Here is a 17,839-nt window from a genome sequence, read left to right as displayed (position 1 = left end):
ACATAACACCCTCAGCAGTGTCCTCATCACTCGTAGCTATCACAGCGCTGACTGTGACACTGATCACTCCCTGGTGTGTAACAAGGTCAGGCTTCAGCCAAGGAAGCTTCATCCATCCATGATGAAAGCTCATCTTCTGATCAACACTTGCCGAACCACTGATCCAGAAAGGACCCAGGAGTTCCTCAACATCCTCGATCAGCCTTTTTCAGACAACAATGCTCAAGGCCTCAGTGCAGTGTCAAAGTGGAATCATCTGCACACCACCATCTATAACTCTGCACTCACTGTGTATAGGAAAAGAGATGGGAGGAATGCTGACTGGTTTGAGGCTTATTGGACTGAAATGGAGTCAGTTACTGTAACTAAGAGGAGAGCCCTCATGAACTACAAACAAGTCCCCAGCAAACAACATCTAAATGCTCTCAGAGCTGCCAGAAACAAGTCTCTGCAGACTGCTCGGCACTGCACCAATCAATACTGGTTAAAACTCTGCTGCTGAATCCGGGGATGCTAGAGGGATGTATGAAGGAATTAAGAAAGCAATGGGCCCAGTAGTAACTAAATCAGCACCTTTTGAAGACAAAGAGAGGGGTGATCATCACTGAACCTAACAAGAAGATGGAAAGGTGAGTGGAGCATTATCTTGAACTCTACATAACGGAGAACATTGTCATTGAAGTCGCTCTCAGTGCCATTCCAGACTTCCCTGTCATGGAGGAACTGGACAGTGAGCCCTCCATAGTCGAGCTCAACAAGGGCTCAAAACATGCGCGATGCAAACATTGTCACCTTGTACAAAATTAAGGGGGATCGCAGTGACTGCAGCAATTATCGGAGCCAGCTATTCAGTTCCACTCACCTGCTCGATCCCTTTCCTCCTGCAAGTTCCTTTGCTTCAGGTATCCATCCAATTTCCTTTTCAAATCATTGATTGTCTCTACTTCCACCACACTCGTGGGTCAGGACATTACTACTCACAGCATAAAAAAATTCCACCTCACCCAAGGATGGGAAATATTTATATCTTCTATATTTAGCTTATTCCCTATCTCTACGAGAATAGAATGGCATGTCAACATGAAAGGGAACCCAAAAATCTTCGAGCAGTATATAAATAATAAGCAGGTAGTCAGCGGTGAAGTGGGCCCCATTAGGGACAAAGAGGGTAATATATACTTAGAGCTGCAGGGCAATGTAAATCTAGTTAATAAGTACCTTGTATCAATGATCACTAAGGAAGTGGAATTTCACAAAATATCAGTAGAAGTGGAGAGTGTAGAGGCAATGGAGAGGGTACAAATTGAGAGAGGGAGGTACTGAAAAGGCTGGTTATGCTTCAGGAAGATAAATTACCTGGTCCGGATGGCTTTCATCCCAGATTGCGAAAGGAAATGTGGATGCAGATAACAGAAAGGCTTTCTATAATCTTCCAATCTTCCCTGGATATGGGGGAGGTGTCAGAGGATTAAACAGTGGCAAATGTGACACCCTTATTCAAGAAAGGGTGTCAGGACAGTCCGGCTAACTACAGGCCATTTAGATTAACAGCAGTGGTGGGTAAGGTTTCAGAAAGAACAATCATGGAAAAAATCAACAGTCACTTGTAGAGGTTTGAGTTAATTCAGGAGCGTGAGCATGGATTTATAAATGGGAGTTCATGCTTGACTAATCTAACTGCATTTTTGATGAACTAACAGAGAAGGTTTATGAAGGGCATGCAGTGGATGTTGTTTATGTGGATTTTAAGAAACGACACATAAAAGGGTGATTAACAACATTGAGGTTCATGGAATAGGAGGGTCAGTGTCCAATTGGATAGAAAATTGGCTTAAGGACAGAAAACAGCAAGTCGTAATAAATGATTCATTCTCAGACTGGAAGGTTGTCGACAGTGCTGTTCCCCAAGTGTCACTGCTGGAACCACTGCTTTTTGCTTGCGACAGATAAATGACTTGGATCTTGGAATATAGAGTAGAATCTCAAAATATGCCGATAACACCAAACTTGGAGAAGTGGCAAACAGTGAGGATGAAATGAACGACCTGCAACAAGACAGTGATAGGCTAGCAGAATGGGCAGACAGGTGCAGATGGATTTTAATAGTGACTAGTGTGAGGTGATGCATTTTTGCAGAAGGAATAGGGAGAGGCAATATATACTTCATGGCACAGTTCTAAAGAGTGTGCAGGAATAGAGGGACCTGTTCACTGAACAAGGAACAACGTGAACAACTACTTCTTGTTGTGTGCTCTCAGATTTGTCACCTTCACTGGACTGGAGTGAGGTGACATCTACTGGCAGGAAGCAAGAACTGCAATCAAGCAGCAGAAATTCCATCGTCTGTCAGGGTGAAAAAAAAATTGCAATGTGAGGAAATAGTGAATGGGTTTGATTGGGTTGATGGAAACATGATTCCACTTGTGGTGGAGTCCAAAGCAAAGGCCAGAAATATAAAATTGTCATTATTAAAAGATATTAGGAATTCATGATAAATGTATTTAGGTAGTGTGTGGGTGGAATCTAGATAAAATAGAATGTGAGATTGGGTGGACAGAAGCAGTGTGAAAGGATGGCTCAAACAAAAGGTAAACACCCTGAAAGGTGAACTCTGTTTCTCTCTCCACAGATGCTGCCAGAGTTTCTGAACATTTCCAACACTTTCTGTTTTTATTTCAGAATTTGCAAGATGTTGCTTTGCTCTGAAAAAAAATTGGATGATCGGCTTTGGCTGCCAGTGAAATTCCACAGGAGCTAAAAGGAAGTTCTGATATCAGTGGCATGTTGATCTAGGGGTTTGATTCTTGCTTAGGGTGAGTGATTAATTAATGTGTGAGAGATCCTGGGTTCAAATCCTGGACAAGCCCTTCTTCTTTGGCATTTTTAGTTTAAGGTCATTGATTGGTTTCAGCCTTGCAGAAGGCGGAATTGATTTCCATATGGAGCCTGCTTGAGGACCAGAGAGCTGGATTCAAAGAGCTTGATTAACTAAATGTACAGATAGCCAAGTGGGAATATAAAATTGTTGCAGTAATTGTGACCTGACTCCAAAAACAACAGGACTGGGTGCTGGACTGGAATGGAATGGAATTCTTCAGTGATTCTGCTGTTTGGCTTGCATTGATTCATCGATTTTCTTGTTTTTCACTTTGTCGATGCCTTTGAATAATTGTGGATCCTTCTTCAGATTGTCTTCTTTCACCAGGTAGTTCTGACCTCTGATGATGATGATCGTAATGAGCTTCAACTCACTGATAGTTTTGGAACTGAACAGATTTCCTTTGCTTGAGTCTACAACATGGAACTCAGTCTGACATGTGGACCCATGGGAGGATTTGAATGCCAACCCTGCGTTGAAGAATACAGTTGCATCCATCCAATAAGAGACCGAGTAGAAGTGACAGTTCAGTCAGTCAAACATTAAACTTTTAATTTCAGGGTGGTGAGTTTGAGTGCCATTTTGTTTTTCCCTTTTTTAAGGCTTCATTAGCAGAGAGTACAAGGAGTGTTTGAAATGAAATTCATCAAAGTATGAGAAAGTCTCACTTTGATTCGGGACTCATCTCTCTGCAGCATCTCGCTGTGAAAGATTGAACTTCATCTCATTTCATTCCCAGCTCGGGGTCAGTGCGGCTCAGTGGGACTTCTGGCTGTCTCCTGCTTCACAATCCATCAGTGCTGAGAAAGCAATGGGGAATATTATTCATGGCTCAGTAACCTGAGGACACCGTCTTAAGGTGAATGGCAAAAGAACCAAAGGCAACATGAGGAAAAACTTCTTTTGCACAGCGAGTGGTTAAGATCTGATATGCACTGCTTGAGATTGTGATGGAGGCTGATTCAACCATGGCTTTCAAAATGGTATAAGATAATTATCTGAAGTGGAAAAATTGCATGTTTTCATGGAATACATGAGTCTGTGGCGTGAGCTGAGTTGCTCGTGCATAGAAGCAGCACAAGCACAATGAGCTGAATGGCTTCCTTTTGTTCTGTAACTATTCTATGATCTATGATTCTTTTCAGAGTGAAATCAACACTCACATACAAGAAACTGACAGGTACAATGTAAACCCCACACTAACATACCAGCGAATGCTAGGGACAGAGTAAAACCAATCAGTCCTGGACTAGAAACTGACAGGTACACTGTAAACTTCGCATTACCAGACAAGAAATTGACAGATACAGTGTGAAACCCACAGTCACGTAACAGCAGTTGGCAGGTAACGTGTAAAAATCTTTCTTTCATATCCCAACTGCAAGGTACAAAGGAAATTAGGTACAAACCCAGGCTCACACTTCAAAGACTGAGAGATACAAAGCAAAACACATATTCACCTGCAAGTACAGAGACGAAGAAACACTCAGAGGAGGTGCAGATTAAAGACACATGCATGCAACAGAAAATGATAGGGATAGAATCAAACCCTTTCTCACTTCTCAGAAACTGATAGATATAGACAAAAGCTGATGCTCACATACAAGTTGTTGAAAGATCTGTGGTGAAACTCACAGAGCAATAGCAGAAACAAACAGGTACTGAATAATACCCACAGTCACAGACCAAAAACTGAAATATACTGAGTTAAACATCACTTTCTCACACCAGAAACTCATGGCTACAAAGTGAAGCTTACTCCATCCTCCCAGGCATTGACAGGTGCAAAAGAAAACACTCACGAAGATACCAGGTCATGAAATGTACGTAATAAAACCTTTCAGCTGAAAGAATAGCATTCATGACAGGTGTGGTACCCAGAATGTTCAGCGGCCGGGAATCCGCCCTATCTGTGACAGGAGCGGGGCGCGCAGGCGCAGTAGAGACAGCTTTGTCAGCAGCTGGAGCTGCGGGTTCGGAGTTGGAGCGGGATATTCACAAAGTGCGAGAAGACTTTGCGGGCTCACACAGCTGGAGCAGGGCCTCAGGGCCACAATAACATGGAACAATCCCATCTGTATCCCTGCGGATGGCGGTGGTGAAGCTTTTCCCGGTGAAGCTTCCCGAAACCGCGTAAATGGATAAGAATTGGGGACTGGGCAGGGAGCGTCTCTAAATGAATAAAATTTGGGTACTGGTCAGGGAGCGTCTGTAAATGGATAAGAATTGGGGACTGGGCAGGGAGCGTCTATAATTGAATAAGAGTTGGAGACTGGGCAGGAAGCGTTTCTAAATGAATAAGATTTGGGGACTGGGCAGGGAGCGTCGATAAATGCTTAAGAATTGGGGACTGGTCCGGGAGCGTTTTTTTATTCGTTCGTGGGATGTGGGCGTCGCTGGCTCGATCTCAGCTCGAGTAATGTGTCCAGTTCTGGGCACCAGGCTTTAGAAAGGACATCAAAGCTTCTGAGATAGTTCAGAGGAGATTTACTAGAATGATCCCAGAGATGCGGGGTGTCAGTTCTCTGGACAGGCTGGTGAAGCTGGGATTGTTCTCCTCAGAGTAGAGAATGTTAAGGGAAGATTTAATAGAGATGTTCAGAATCATGAAGGATTTTCATAGGGTAGAGAGGGAGAAACTGTTTCCACTGTCCTGGGGGTCAGGAACCAGAGGACACAGATTTAAAATAATTGGCCAAAAATGTCAAGGGGAGGTGAGGAGAGATCTTTTTACCCAGTAACTGATTCGGATTTGGAATGAATTGTCTGACAGGGTGGTGGAAACAGATTCAATTATAACTTTCATAAAGGAATTGGACAAATATTTCAAAGTGAAATTCTCCAGGATTATGGGGAAATAGGCAGGAGGTTGGACTAATTGCATCTTTTTGTCAGAGAGTCAGCAGAGGCACAATGGGGCCGAATGGCCTCCTTCTGTGCTGTATGATTCTATGAACATAAGAACGAGGAGCCGGAGTCGGCAAGTCAGCCACTCGAGCCTGCTCTGCCATTCAATACAATCATGGCTGATCTCATCACGGCAGTTCTTGTTCCTTGCCAGTAGATGTCACTTCACTCCAATGTAGTGAAGTTCACAAATCTGAGAGAGAAACAACAGGAAAAAATTGTTCCCATGATAGTGAATGTGTTGGATTTAGAAATACTAGGAGTGGAGAAGAGTTATTACTTGTCTGCTCGATCCCCATAGCCCTGTAAAATTATTTCCTTCAAGTGCCCATTCAAATTCCTTTTGTAATTCTCGATTGTCTCCATTTCCACCGCCCTCGTGGGCAGCGAGTTACAGATCATCACCAATCAGTGTAAAAAAAGTTCTTGCGCACATTCCCCCTGTACCTCCTGTCCAAAACCTTCAATCTGTGTCCCCTAGTCCTTGTACCAATAGTTAACGGGAACAATGTTTCCTTGCCAACTTATTTAAAACTGTCATAGCCGAAAACATATCTATCAATTCTCCCCTCACTCTCCTTTGATACAGGCAGAACAACCCTAGCTTTTCCAACCTCACCTTGCAACTAAAATCCCCCATCCCTGGATCCATTCTGGTAAATCACCTCTGCATCCTCTCAAGGACGCTCACATTCTTTCTTAAGTGTGGTAAGCAAAACTGGAAGCAACACTCCAACTGGGGCCGAACCAGAGCTTCATAATGGTTCAGCATAACTTCCCTGCTTTGTACTCAATGCCTCTATTTATAAAGCCCAAGATCCCATATGCTTTGCTAACCACTCTCGCAATATGTCTTGCCACCTTCAAAGATTGATGCACATGAACCCCAAGTCCCTCTATTCCAGCACACACTTTAGAACTGTGCCATGAAGTAAATATTGCCTCTCCCTATTCCTTATGCCAAAATACATCACCTCACACTTGTCACTATTAAATTCCATCTGCCACCTGTCTGCCCATTCTGCTAGCCTATCATTGTCCTGTTGCAGGCAGTTCATATCATCCTCACTGTTTGCCACTCCTCCAAGTTTGTTGTCATCGGGATATTTTGAGATTCTACTCAATATTCCAAGATCCAAGTCATTTATCTTTAGCAAAAAAAGCAGTGGTTCCAGCACTGACTCTTGGGAAACACCCCGGTCGACTATCCTCCAGTCTGACAAAGAATCATTTCATAAGACTCGCTGTTTTCTGTCCTTAAACCAATTTTCTATCCAATTGGACACTGACCCTCCTATACCACGAACCTCAATTTTGTAAAGCCCCCTTTTATGTGGGACCTTGTCAAACGCTTCCTGAAAATCCATATAAACAACATCCACTGCATTCCCTTCATCAACCTGCTCTGTTAGTTCATCAAAAAATGCAGTTAGATTAGTCAAGCATGAACTCCCATTTATAAATCCATGCTCACTCTCCTTAATTAACTCAAACCTCTCCAAGTGACTGTTGATTTTTTCCCCTGATTATTCTTTCTAAAACCTTACCCACCGCTGCTGTTAATCTAACTAGCCTGTAGTGAGCCGGACTGTCCTTACACCCTTTCTTGAATAAGGGCGTCGCATTTGCCACTGTTTACTCCTGGCACCTCCCCCGTATCCAGGGAAGATTGGAAGATTATGGCAAACTCTTCCATTATCTGCATCCGCATTTCCTTTCGCAACCTGGGATGCCAGCCATCCAGACCAGGTGATTTATCTACCCGAAGCACAGCCTGCCTTTTTAGTACCTCCCTCTCTCAATTTGTACCCTCTCCATTGACTCTACTCTCTTCACTTCGACTGATATTTTGTCAAATTCCACTTCCTTAGTGATCACTGAGACAAAGTACTCATTAAGTAGATTAACATTGCCCTGCACCTCTAAGCTTATATTATCCTTTTTGTCCCTAATAGGCCCGACTCAACCTCTTACTACCCACTTATCATTTACATGCTGCTCGAAGATTTTTGGGTTTCCTTTCATGTTGACTGCCAGTCTATTCTCATAGAAATAGAGATTAAGCAAATATAGAAGATATAAGTATTTCCCATCCTTGATGAGGTGGAATTTTTTATGTTGTGGGTCGTAATGTCTTGGCCCACGAGTGTGGTGGAAGCAGAGACAATCAATGATTTGAAAAGGAAATTAGATGAATAATTGAAGGAAAGAAGCTTGCAGGAGGAAAGGGATCGAGCTGGTGAGTGGAACTGACTAGATTGCTCCGGGGAGAGCCAGCATGGACATGAGAGGCCAAATGACCACCTTCTATGCTGTAAATGACTCTGTGTTGTTTCTCAAATTCAATCCACTGGTGCTTGGGAAATAATTTCAAAGTAAATTGTGCAACCGGAAAATCAGAACCAAGGCAAGGGACGCATAAGGAAGCAAAATTGCTGAAACCCAGGATTGAACCAGGGACCGTTAGATTTTCAGTCTAATGCTCTCCCAACTGAGATATTTCAGCCCTACATTAACAGTGGCTTGGTGTCCTTGTTTTGGAAGAAAATACATACATTCAAGTTTTCTAAAAAGTTAAAGAACACAACATGTGAGTAATATTCCCCATTGCTTTCTCAGTGCTGATTGATTGTGAAGCGGGAGACAGCCAGAAGTGCCACTGAGCCGCACAGACCCCGAGCTGAGAATGAAATGAGATCAAATTCAATCTTTCATAGTGAGATGCTGCTGAGAGGTAAGAGTCCTGAATCAAAGCGAGACTTGCTCATTTCAAACACTCCCTGCACTCTCTGCTCATGAAGCCTTAAAAAAGGGAAAAACAGAATGGCACTCAAACTCACAACCCTGCCATTAAAAGTCTCATATTCGACTGACAGAACTGTCACTTCTACTCGGTCTCTTATTGGATGGATGCAACTCCAACGCAGGGGTGGCATTCCACTCCTCCCATGGGTCCACATGTCAGACTGAGTTCCATGTTGTGGACTCAAGCAAAGGAAATCTGCTCAGTTCCAAAACTATCAGCGAATTGAAGCTGATTACGATCAACATCATCAGAGGTCAGAACTACCTGGTGAAAGAAGACACTCTGAAGAAGGATCCACAATTATTCAAAGGCATCGACAAAGTGAAAAACAAGAAAAACAAGAAAATCAGTAAGCAAGATGCTGGAGAGAGTTAAGAATCACAGAATCATAGAAAGTTGAGCGCACAGAAAGAGGCCACTTGGCCCATCATGTCTGTGGTGTCTGAAAAATGATCCACCTGTTCTCATCCCACCTTCCAGCATTTGGTCCGTTGCCCTGCAGATTACGGCACTTGAGGTGATTATCCAGACTCCTTTTGGATGAGTTGAGGGTTTCTGTCTCAACCACCCTTTCAGGCAGTGAGTTCCACACCCACACCATCCTCTGGGTGAAAAGGTTTTTCCTCGTCTCCCCTCTAATTTTTCTACCAATCACTTTAAATCTATGCCCCCTCGTCACTGACCTCTCTGCTAAGGTGAATAGACCTTGCACTTCCACTCTATTTAGACCGCTCAAAATTTTGTACATTTCAATCAGATCTCCTCTCAGCCTTCTCTGTTCCAAGGAGAACAGCCCCAGCCTATCCAGTCTTTCCTCAGAGCTGCATTTTTCCAGTCTTGGCAACATCCTTGTAAATCTCCTCTGTACCTTCTCTCGTGCAATTGCATCCTTTCTGTAATGAGGTGTCCAGAACTGCACACAGAACTCAAGTTGTAGCCTAACCAATGAGTTATACAGTTGCAGTATAAGCTCGCTGCTCTTGTATTCTATACCTCGGCTAACAAAGGAAAGGATTCCATCTGCCTTCTTAACCACCTTATCGACCTGTCCTGCCATCTTCAGGGATCTGTGGACATTCAATCCAAGGTCTCTCACTTCCTCTATACTTCTCAGTATCGTGTATTCTGTTGCCTTGTTTGACCTCCCCAAATGCATCGCCTCACACTTCTCCAGGTTGAATTCCATTCGCCACTTTTCTGCCCACTTGACCAAACCATCAATATCTTCCTGCAGCCTACAGCTATCCTCCTCATTATCTACCTCATGGCCAATCATTGTGTCATCTGCAAAGCTCTTGATCATGCCACCTACTTCCAAATCGCTAATATGTACCACAAAAAGCAGGGGACCTGGTACTGAGCCCTGCAGAACACCACTGGAAACAGCCCTTCGGTCGCTAAAACACCCGTCAACAATTACCCTTTGTTTCCTGCCACTGAGCTAATTTTGTATCCACCTTACTGCATTTCCCTGTATCCCATAGGTTTTTATTTTTTTTAACCAGTCTGCCATGTGGGACCTTGTCAAATGCCTTGCTAACATCCATGTGGGACACGTCAGTTGCACTTCCCTCATTTATCTTCCTTGTTACTTCTTCAAAAAAATCCATCAAGTTGGTCAAACAAGATCTTCGCTTAAAAATCCATGCTGACTATCCTTGATTAACCTGTGCTTTTCGAACTGACAGTTTATTCTGTCTCTCAGAATAGGTTCCAGTTATTGGGCCATGACTGAGGTTAGTCTGACTGGCCTGTAATTACTCGGTCTTTCCTTCGCTCCCTTTTTCAACAGAGGTTCAACCTCTTTTGTAGCAGACTATTGTAAATTTCACAATTCGCATGGGAAAAAGTATTAAATACTTCACTTACAAGTTCTAATGTTACTGGCGAAATGAGGGCTTATGTATGATTTGAACCCAGGACCTCACACAAATACACAGCAGGAATTCTGCTCCTTTACCAAAAAGCCATCTCCTTTATAGAGATGTAAATATGCAATATTGGAAGAGTGGAGGACTTGGGACCAAGACAGTGACTTTGACTTTTCTGCCTGTCTTCCAAATTCTGCAAGGTTCCATGCAGACAATTAATGAACTGTCAGGGTGTTACTTTATTCCATTCTTCTTCTTCTTATTCATCTTCTTAGGCAGTCCCTCGGGAACGAGAATGATTTTCTTCCACTTCAGGGTTCTGGGTCCAGTGACTAGATGTCTACTTAAATCGCAGAGAAATTAAACACTTTTCAATTTGTCTCACGACATAAATAGCAACATTTGCAGATATTTCACAGCTGTATGATTGGATGCTGCTAACGTTGTTACACTCAGTACACATGGTACCTTAATGTTGCAATAAATATTATAATATCTATTCAGGTAACTGTCATCCCACAGCTCCAAAATTTCACTGGTTCAACATTCTCATCAAACACTAAAGCATTCCACAAAGCAAGGCTCACAAATTCAACACCAGTTTCTCTTTTGGAGTCTCTCTGGTGTAATCTGATCTCTGATAGATTACTGGTGATCATCCTCCACATGAGCAGTCGTCCTAATCCCATGTACCTGTCCTGTTCCCACCTCCCTTTCCTGTATACACAACAGAATTCCATACTGCTGATATATGCTGGTAAACACTTTCCTTGTTGTATGAAACTGTGATTACAGTGGAAATCCGCAAGAGAGGAATCTATTGTTGGCACCTTTAACTCTGCAGCCAGTGACCAGAAGAATTTTCACTCCTGAACGAGGACTGTTTCAATTTCCTTTTGGAAGATCACATCATCACATGAAGGAAGTGAAGTGCTTTTGTATCACAGTGACCACAGAGGAGTTTTAAAACAAACTATTAAATTATGAATTCATATTTTATTTTGAATGCTACATTGGAGGTTAATTTCACAGACAGTCCTGCAGTTTATGATTTGTGTGAAATCAGTGAGATTGTGAGTTGGGTCGACCCCTCCCTATCAGAGTCACCAGGACAAAGGGAGTGTTTAGTCATCGACATCTTGCTCAGTTCAGCATTTTGGTGGCTGGCTCTTGAACTCACACCGTCTCCTGACAGTGACAGGAGTAAACAAGTTATCGCTGAGGATTTCAAGTGCTATTTAAAGATTATTCACCTTTTACTGTTCACTTACTGCTGGAGGTTTGAAGAGGACATTTGAAACACGTTGGGAGACTTTCTGGGAAACTTTGTCAAGACTTCACCAACACTCTGTCAGCATTTACTCGGGAAATACTCTGAGGATTTCACCTATAAAGAGTAAGTGCTGTGTTACTCCACCTTATTGGAAACTTTACAGGAATCAGCAGGAGAAAGGGAGCGTTTGGTCATTGACATCTTGCTCGGTCCGCGGGAGAAATGGGAGGAGGACACGAGGCCAGGCTGAGCAGCACCAGCCGCGGCAGGAGAGAAGGACAGGAGAGACAGGAGAGGGAGGTGGACTCCTTCTCCTCTGTAAGTACAGGACATTCCTCCTCCTTTGGACCTCCTCCATCAGGACCTCCAGTACTGTACCTGTGAACCTGTGCCTTCGTTCCCTCAGTCCCTGAGTGATCCTGAAACATGCTGCTGTGTGTCAGACAGCACACTTCACACCTTCAGTGGAAATGTGTGTGTGGAATCCACTTATACTGCACCAAGAACATTGCTTCGAATCAGCACTCGAGTGATGAACTGCAGCTTTCTGTTTTCATGCCTCCAGGCAATTTCAAATTATGGTCATCAGAATGTTGTGTGAAAACCAGATTTCAAACAGGCGAGTCTTATTATCACAGCACCCGTATCCCAAAATCACCAGCTGGAATTTCCTTCCAAAAACCACCCACTTCTGGGAGCTGGTCTGGCAAGTGAAGTGGGACACGGCCCCACAGCAAAACTCCACACCAGAAGTGAGCACTGGGATTTCTGCCATGATTTCCCTCTCTGAGCCTCTGTAACTCTGATCATTTTGTGACAGTGCACCCACCAGAATCAAATGACTGGAGCGATGGGGGAGAAATGGCTAAATGTGAACACACAGTGGGCTAATTCTGGATTACGGATTTACCAGGAGTTATGGCAATGATGATGAAACTGCAGTTTCTGAGCAGTCAAGGCTACGTTGTCAGAATGCCAGCTGTGGAAGCAGTAACTGTTGTCACTGTAGAAGTGACCAGAGCTCTTCTACCCTCATCCTAATGTCTGGTTGGCAGCTACATTGATCTCCCGGACGGCCAGTGCCCAGGGTCTTCCTCACTTCATGTGTTGCCTCCCTCATTGTGTTGTCGGTGTGAGTTCTGGACTCCTCCAATTGTCCCGTCATCTGCACCAGGAGAGAATAGACTGTCTCCACAGCCTGTGTGTGAGACCAATGCTCATCAATCATTGATCTTTACCAGCCGAGGCCTCGGAGATCTTGCTCTTGGAATCCTCAGCGGAGACCTCCTGCTTCTGTCACCCCCGGGGGGAGACAGATTTCTCCTCAATGTTATCCCCAGTTCCTCCTGCTCACTGCTGCTCTGTGTCAGGAATACTGCCTCCCTGAATGGGTTTGAAGATTCACCAATAGTTACAATAACACAACAGAATATTTATTTAATTACAATCCATACAGTTACAAATGTGTAGGTCATGTTGAAAGAATGATCAGTTTGTTGTTCTGAAGAGGAGGAGGTGGAGGAGGATCGGGGTCTGTGTCTTCAGGTTTAATTCTGATGGGGGACAGCAGCAGTTCATTACACAGCTCGTCCACCAGGTAACCCACCGGGCGGGTCGGACACGTTCCAGCTGCTGCAGGAGTAAAGTTGAAAAGGTCACTGCGTGTTCTCGGAGCTGCTCCTGCTCATTATTGAAGAATAACTCACAATCCATGGTATAGGAATTGATCTTTCACTGATCAATGGTTTTGTTTCTGAGAGTGAATCACAGCAGAGAGAATTCACAGCTAAATTTCAAACATCTATAAGTAGGGATTTGTGTGTCACTAGTGTGGAGACACTAAAGATCCCTTTGAATCAGACAATTATAGTGACGGAGCTGAATACATGGAAAGAAATGGAGGATGGGAACAGATGATGAACCTCTGCAAATTCAACAAGGAGGTTGTTCTGCTGCCAGAGCAATGGTGGAATATGCTGGTCCCAGTCTGCCTGGTATTGTGGAGCAGCTGGCTTCTCACATCCTTAAGATCCAACACTGTCAGGCAGTCACTGTGACTGTCTTCCTTGGAGAACTGATAAAAGCTCCACAGGTTTCGAAGCATCTTAAACTAACTGCTGTGATAGGTATCTGAGGAAGTCCATGTAACTCCCATTGGGCTCCTCTAGATATCAATGAGGAAGCCTCAGCAGATCCAGTAAGTGGCAAGATCATCCACAGTGTTGACCTACAAGATCTGATGATCTCCTCACTCTTTCCATCCAGGTGCAACAATAAGTGAACCAGTTTGGAATGGACCTGTTGGTAGAAGAAAGATCTTCACCCTCAGATTCCACTTGGTCAAGTTTCCCAACACATTGGAACATTTCCACCAGTACTTTCTCACACCTTCCCTCAAAGAGTGACTGAATTCTGCTGAGGATTGTATCGACAAAGGGTGGATTAGTGTTTGCTCTCAACTGAATCATGTTCTCCGACAGGTATGACAGCACCTCAAGCGTTAGCATCTCTTTGTTGTGCTTATTCCTCAACAGGATAATGATTGAGCCCAGCACCCTCCAAAACCATCCAGCATCTCCAAAGGTCATGTTCTCCAGGCCCCTGACACACTGCAATGAGAGAAGCAAACAGCAAATACCTCAACAATCTGCTCACCAGAGTGATTGTGAGTGGTTGCGAAGAGGATGGAAGGACAGCAAGTGACAATATTAGCTTGCCCAGCGGAGACAGAAATTGATGAAACCTGGTGGTGTTTGGAGGATCCCCCAGCTCCAAAACTTGAACAGAGACAGGGAATGAGGCCACCGTTCCCTTTCTCACCCCCTTTATCATCTCCGACTTCGGAGCACCAAACCTACATGGTTCAAGTGGTGACTGAGGTAACTGCAGCAGCCCGACAGCGTCTCTAGTTTAAATTAGCTAACTCAGCCAAGAGTGGGAATCAAACCTGAGATCCTCTGGTTCATATGGTTGAATGTCAGGTGAACGGCAGTGCCTTTACCACTAGACCATTGGGGAACTCGAGAAACTGCGTTTCTAAATTAAAAAGTGCAATTTGTTTTCAGCAGCTTAAAAAACACAGATTTAGTATATTTTCACAATTCCCTGTCTGGTTTTTACACAAATGCACTGAGTTCCCATTGAGCCTTGAGGATAGAGTGTAATTAGTCTACAAAAGCAGACAGGTCAAATGGCTCCTGATTGGGACAATCTGATTAATGTCATTTAAGAATTATAATAACTTAAATCTCTGGGAAGGAGAGGAACTTATTACACTGGGTTTTTAAAAATCTACAATATATGTGATTATGTTTGTAAACGGTTTCAAAGCAGCTGTTTACAGAAGTTAAAGGAACTTGGTTATGAATTATAGTCATCTTTTTGATGAGGCATTATGAGAGGTCATGCTAGATTAACGCTGGTGTTTTGTAGAACCACCGTTTCTCTGGCCTCAAAATTCCTCGCGTTCCACCACAATGTTGCTCATCAACACACTTAGCCTTTAGATCCTTAACTATTTACAAACATCTCCCACCCCCCAAAAAATTATATTCCCTGTGCTTGAATGGATCAGATTGTCAGACGGCTCTAATCTTGATTACCTCATGTTTTTTCATGCTTGTAGAGAAAGGGAACACATCTACAAAAGGTCAGGGATGAGTTTTGTTTGACCTGTAGGTTCTGGATTTCTTCGGTAAGTTGTCTGGTCTGTTTAGTAGTGCAGTCTTCGGAAGGCAAGCCTGCTTTTGCTGCAGAGCCTCTGCTGGAAGCACAGCAGCTCAGTGAAGTGCTTGAAGACTCAATATCATCTGTCAAGCTGCTGTCTTCTAGATCTGGGGAGTAAAAAACACAATCACATGAATAAAAGGTTACTGTGCTGAGAATGTTTCAGGTTATTGAAGTGTTGTGGCTCAGTCTGGGTTCAACAAACTCCATAAGAGAAACAAGCAGTTTGCAAGAACCGGTTTCTCAATTGTATAAAAACCGTCATTCTTCAACTCAACCGAAAGCGAAACAAATGTTACATTCTGTAGAAAGAAATTATTCCCTTATTGCTCGGGCTGTCAACACAGGCCAAACCCATGCATACGAGGGAGTCATTGTGACTGCATGGTGTCACAAGTGTTTCCACCCGGACCATTGAGGCCAGACTCCTTTTCTTAAAGATGGTCTTTTTGCATCTTCCCCATGCCCTGCACCATAATTCACTCCTCGCCAAGTGTACAAGTGACCTTACACACTACAAATTAGCAGCACTAGAACAGAACCCTGTGGGGCACTGCTACCCACTTCCATCCCCTCGGAGAAACTGCCCTTAACTCCTACTCTCCCCTCCCTCAGAACCAGTTTTTAATCCCATTTCATCCCATTCCCCTGATACCAAAAGTGTTAATCTTCTCCAATGGTCTCCTCTCTACTAACTTTTCCAAGGCATTCCGAATGTCCCTGTACACACGGCCACCATTATCTGTCACTTCAAAAGAACTCTATTGGGTTTTGTCGAGCACGATTTTCCTTTATGAAACCAGTGTTTCTGCTTCTAATAATTTTCTCACTTGGATATTTAGCAATTTTATCTTTAAAGATTCTAAACATTGACCTAGAAAATAAGAAATAGGAGCGGGTGTAGATAGTACGGCCCCTCGAGCCTCTCCACCATCCAATAAGATCATGGTTGATCTTCTACCTCAATCCATTTCCCACCCTATCCCCATTTCCCTTGTTTCCATTCATGTCCAACACTCTACCAATCTCAGTCTTGAACATACTCACTCAACTAACATAGATGTTAAATTAACTGGGCTGCAATTATTCGGCTTAGTTCTGTCACCCTTTTCGAAGATGGATATTACTTTACCTTTGAATGAACATAATAAAAGTGTCAGTGCAAAGTTGAAACCACTTCACACTGATCGAAAATGCAGTCTAAATACACCCAAAATGCAAGAGGGAACTTCAGGATTTTGACCACAAAGACTTAATAATGGATCCAGTTGATGTGAGGATTAGTGAAATAGATTCAGAAACACATTTGTGAATAAGATCTTGGGTTTTACAAAGAGGAGATGTAAAATACATACAGGTTTTCCAAATCTATTTTGAAGATCTGTTAGCTGTACCTTGAGCTCGCAGTTCTGTGTCCTCACCAAGCTTATCATAACCTTGTCACTGCATGAGAGGGAGTCTCATGTCGGTGAGTTACCTCTTTTCCATTGGTTGTTTTGCCCATGCGAGACACTTCACTCAGACTACGAAGCAAACAGATAACCTATCCCCAGACATATAGCAATTCAGCCTTACAGGTTATAAACATTGGGATTCTGAGGAATGCCATCTGGCCTATTCAAGCTCATTGATTCAGAAAGAACTGCATCCCTCACTCCCACACTCTCCAACTGTTTCTTCAGTGTTGACAAGCTTTTTTATCTTCACTGCCCTATCTGGAAGTCTTTTCCACACGGCGATCACTATTTGTGTACGGAAATTCCTGACATCAGTCCTAATTTTGCTTTCTACCAGTTGAACCTGTGTGTCTTAGTTTGCTAAAATAACTGGCACTAGCTTTCATGTCCTAGGCTGACACTCCAATTTCACTTTCACTGAGGAGCCTCCTAGTCTGTAGATGGAGAATATTACTGCTGGGCACTTACGGGTTCAAACCCACATCATGTTGTTTTGTTGCAGCATGAACTGTTGCATTATATATAACTTTACAAACAGCATTTCAATTATTTTATCCAATCATTGTTTTTCTCCTCCTCTGGTTGTTGTGTCCTCACTGGGATTATGATCCATGGGTTCGGTCAGCCTTCTAGAACATTCTTCATGTGTGAGCTGAGAGAGCCATTGTTGACAGGCTGCTTGGAGCACATCACAAGTTCAGCTTAATCTCTCCCTTGCCTCAGGTCCATCCCTGTGTAATTGACATCAAGTCACTGAATTGCTATTAGGAGGAGGAATCCTGGCTACGTTTTTCCATTCTTAAACTAAGGACACTGAGACTAAATGTGGTACGTCAGCTCAGCACAAATCTGGGCAAATCTACCTTGGGGTTTCCGAGTTTCCATCATTCCATTGCCACGCCACATACACCCATTAAACCT

Source organism: Heterodontus francisci, unplaced genomic scaffold (genome assembly GCF_036365525.1).
Source record: "Heterodontus francisci isolate sHetFra1 unplaced genomic scaffold, sHetFra1.hap1 HAP1_SCAFFOLD_597, whole genome shotgun sequence".
Lineage (NCBI taxonomy): Eukaryota > Metazoa > Chordata > Chondrichthyes > Heterodontiformes > Heterodontidae > Heterodontus > Heterodontus francisci.
This window is presented reverse-complemented; position numbering follows the sequence as displayed.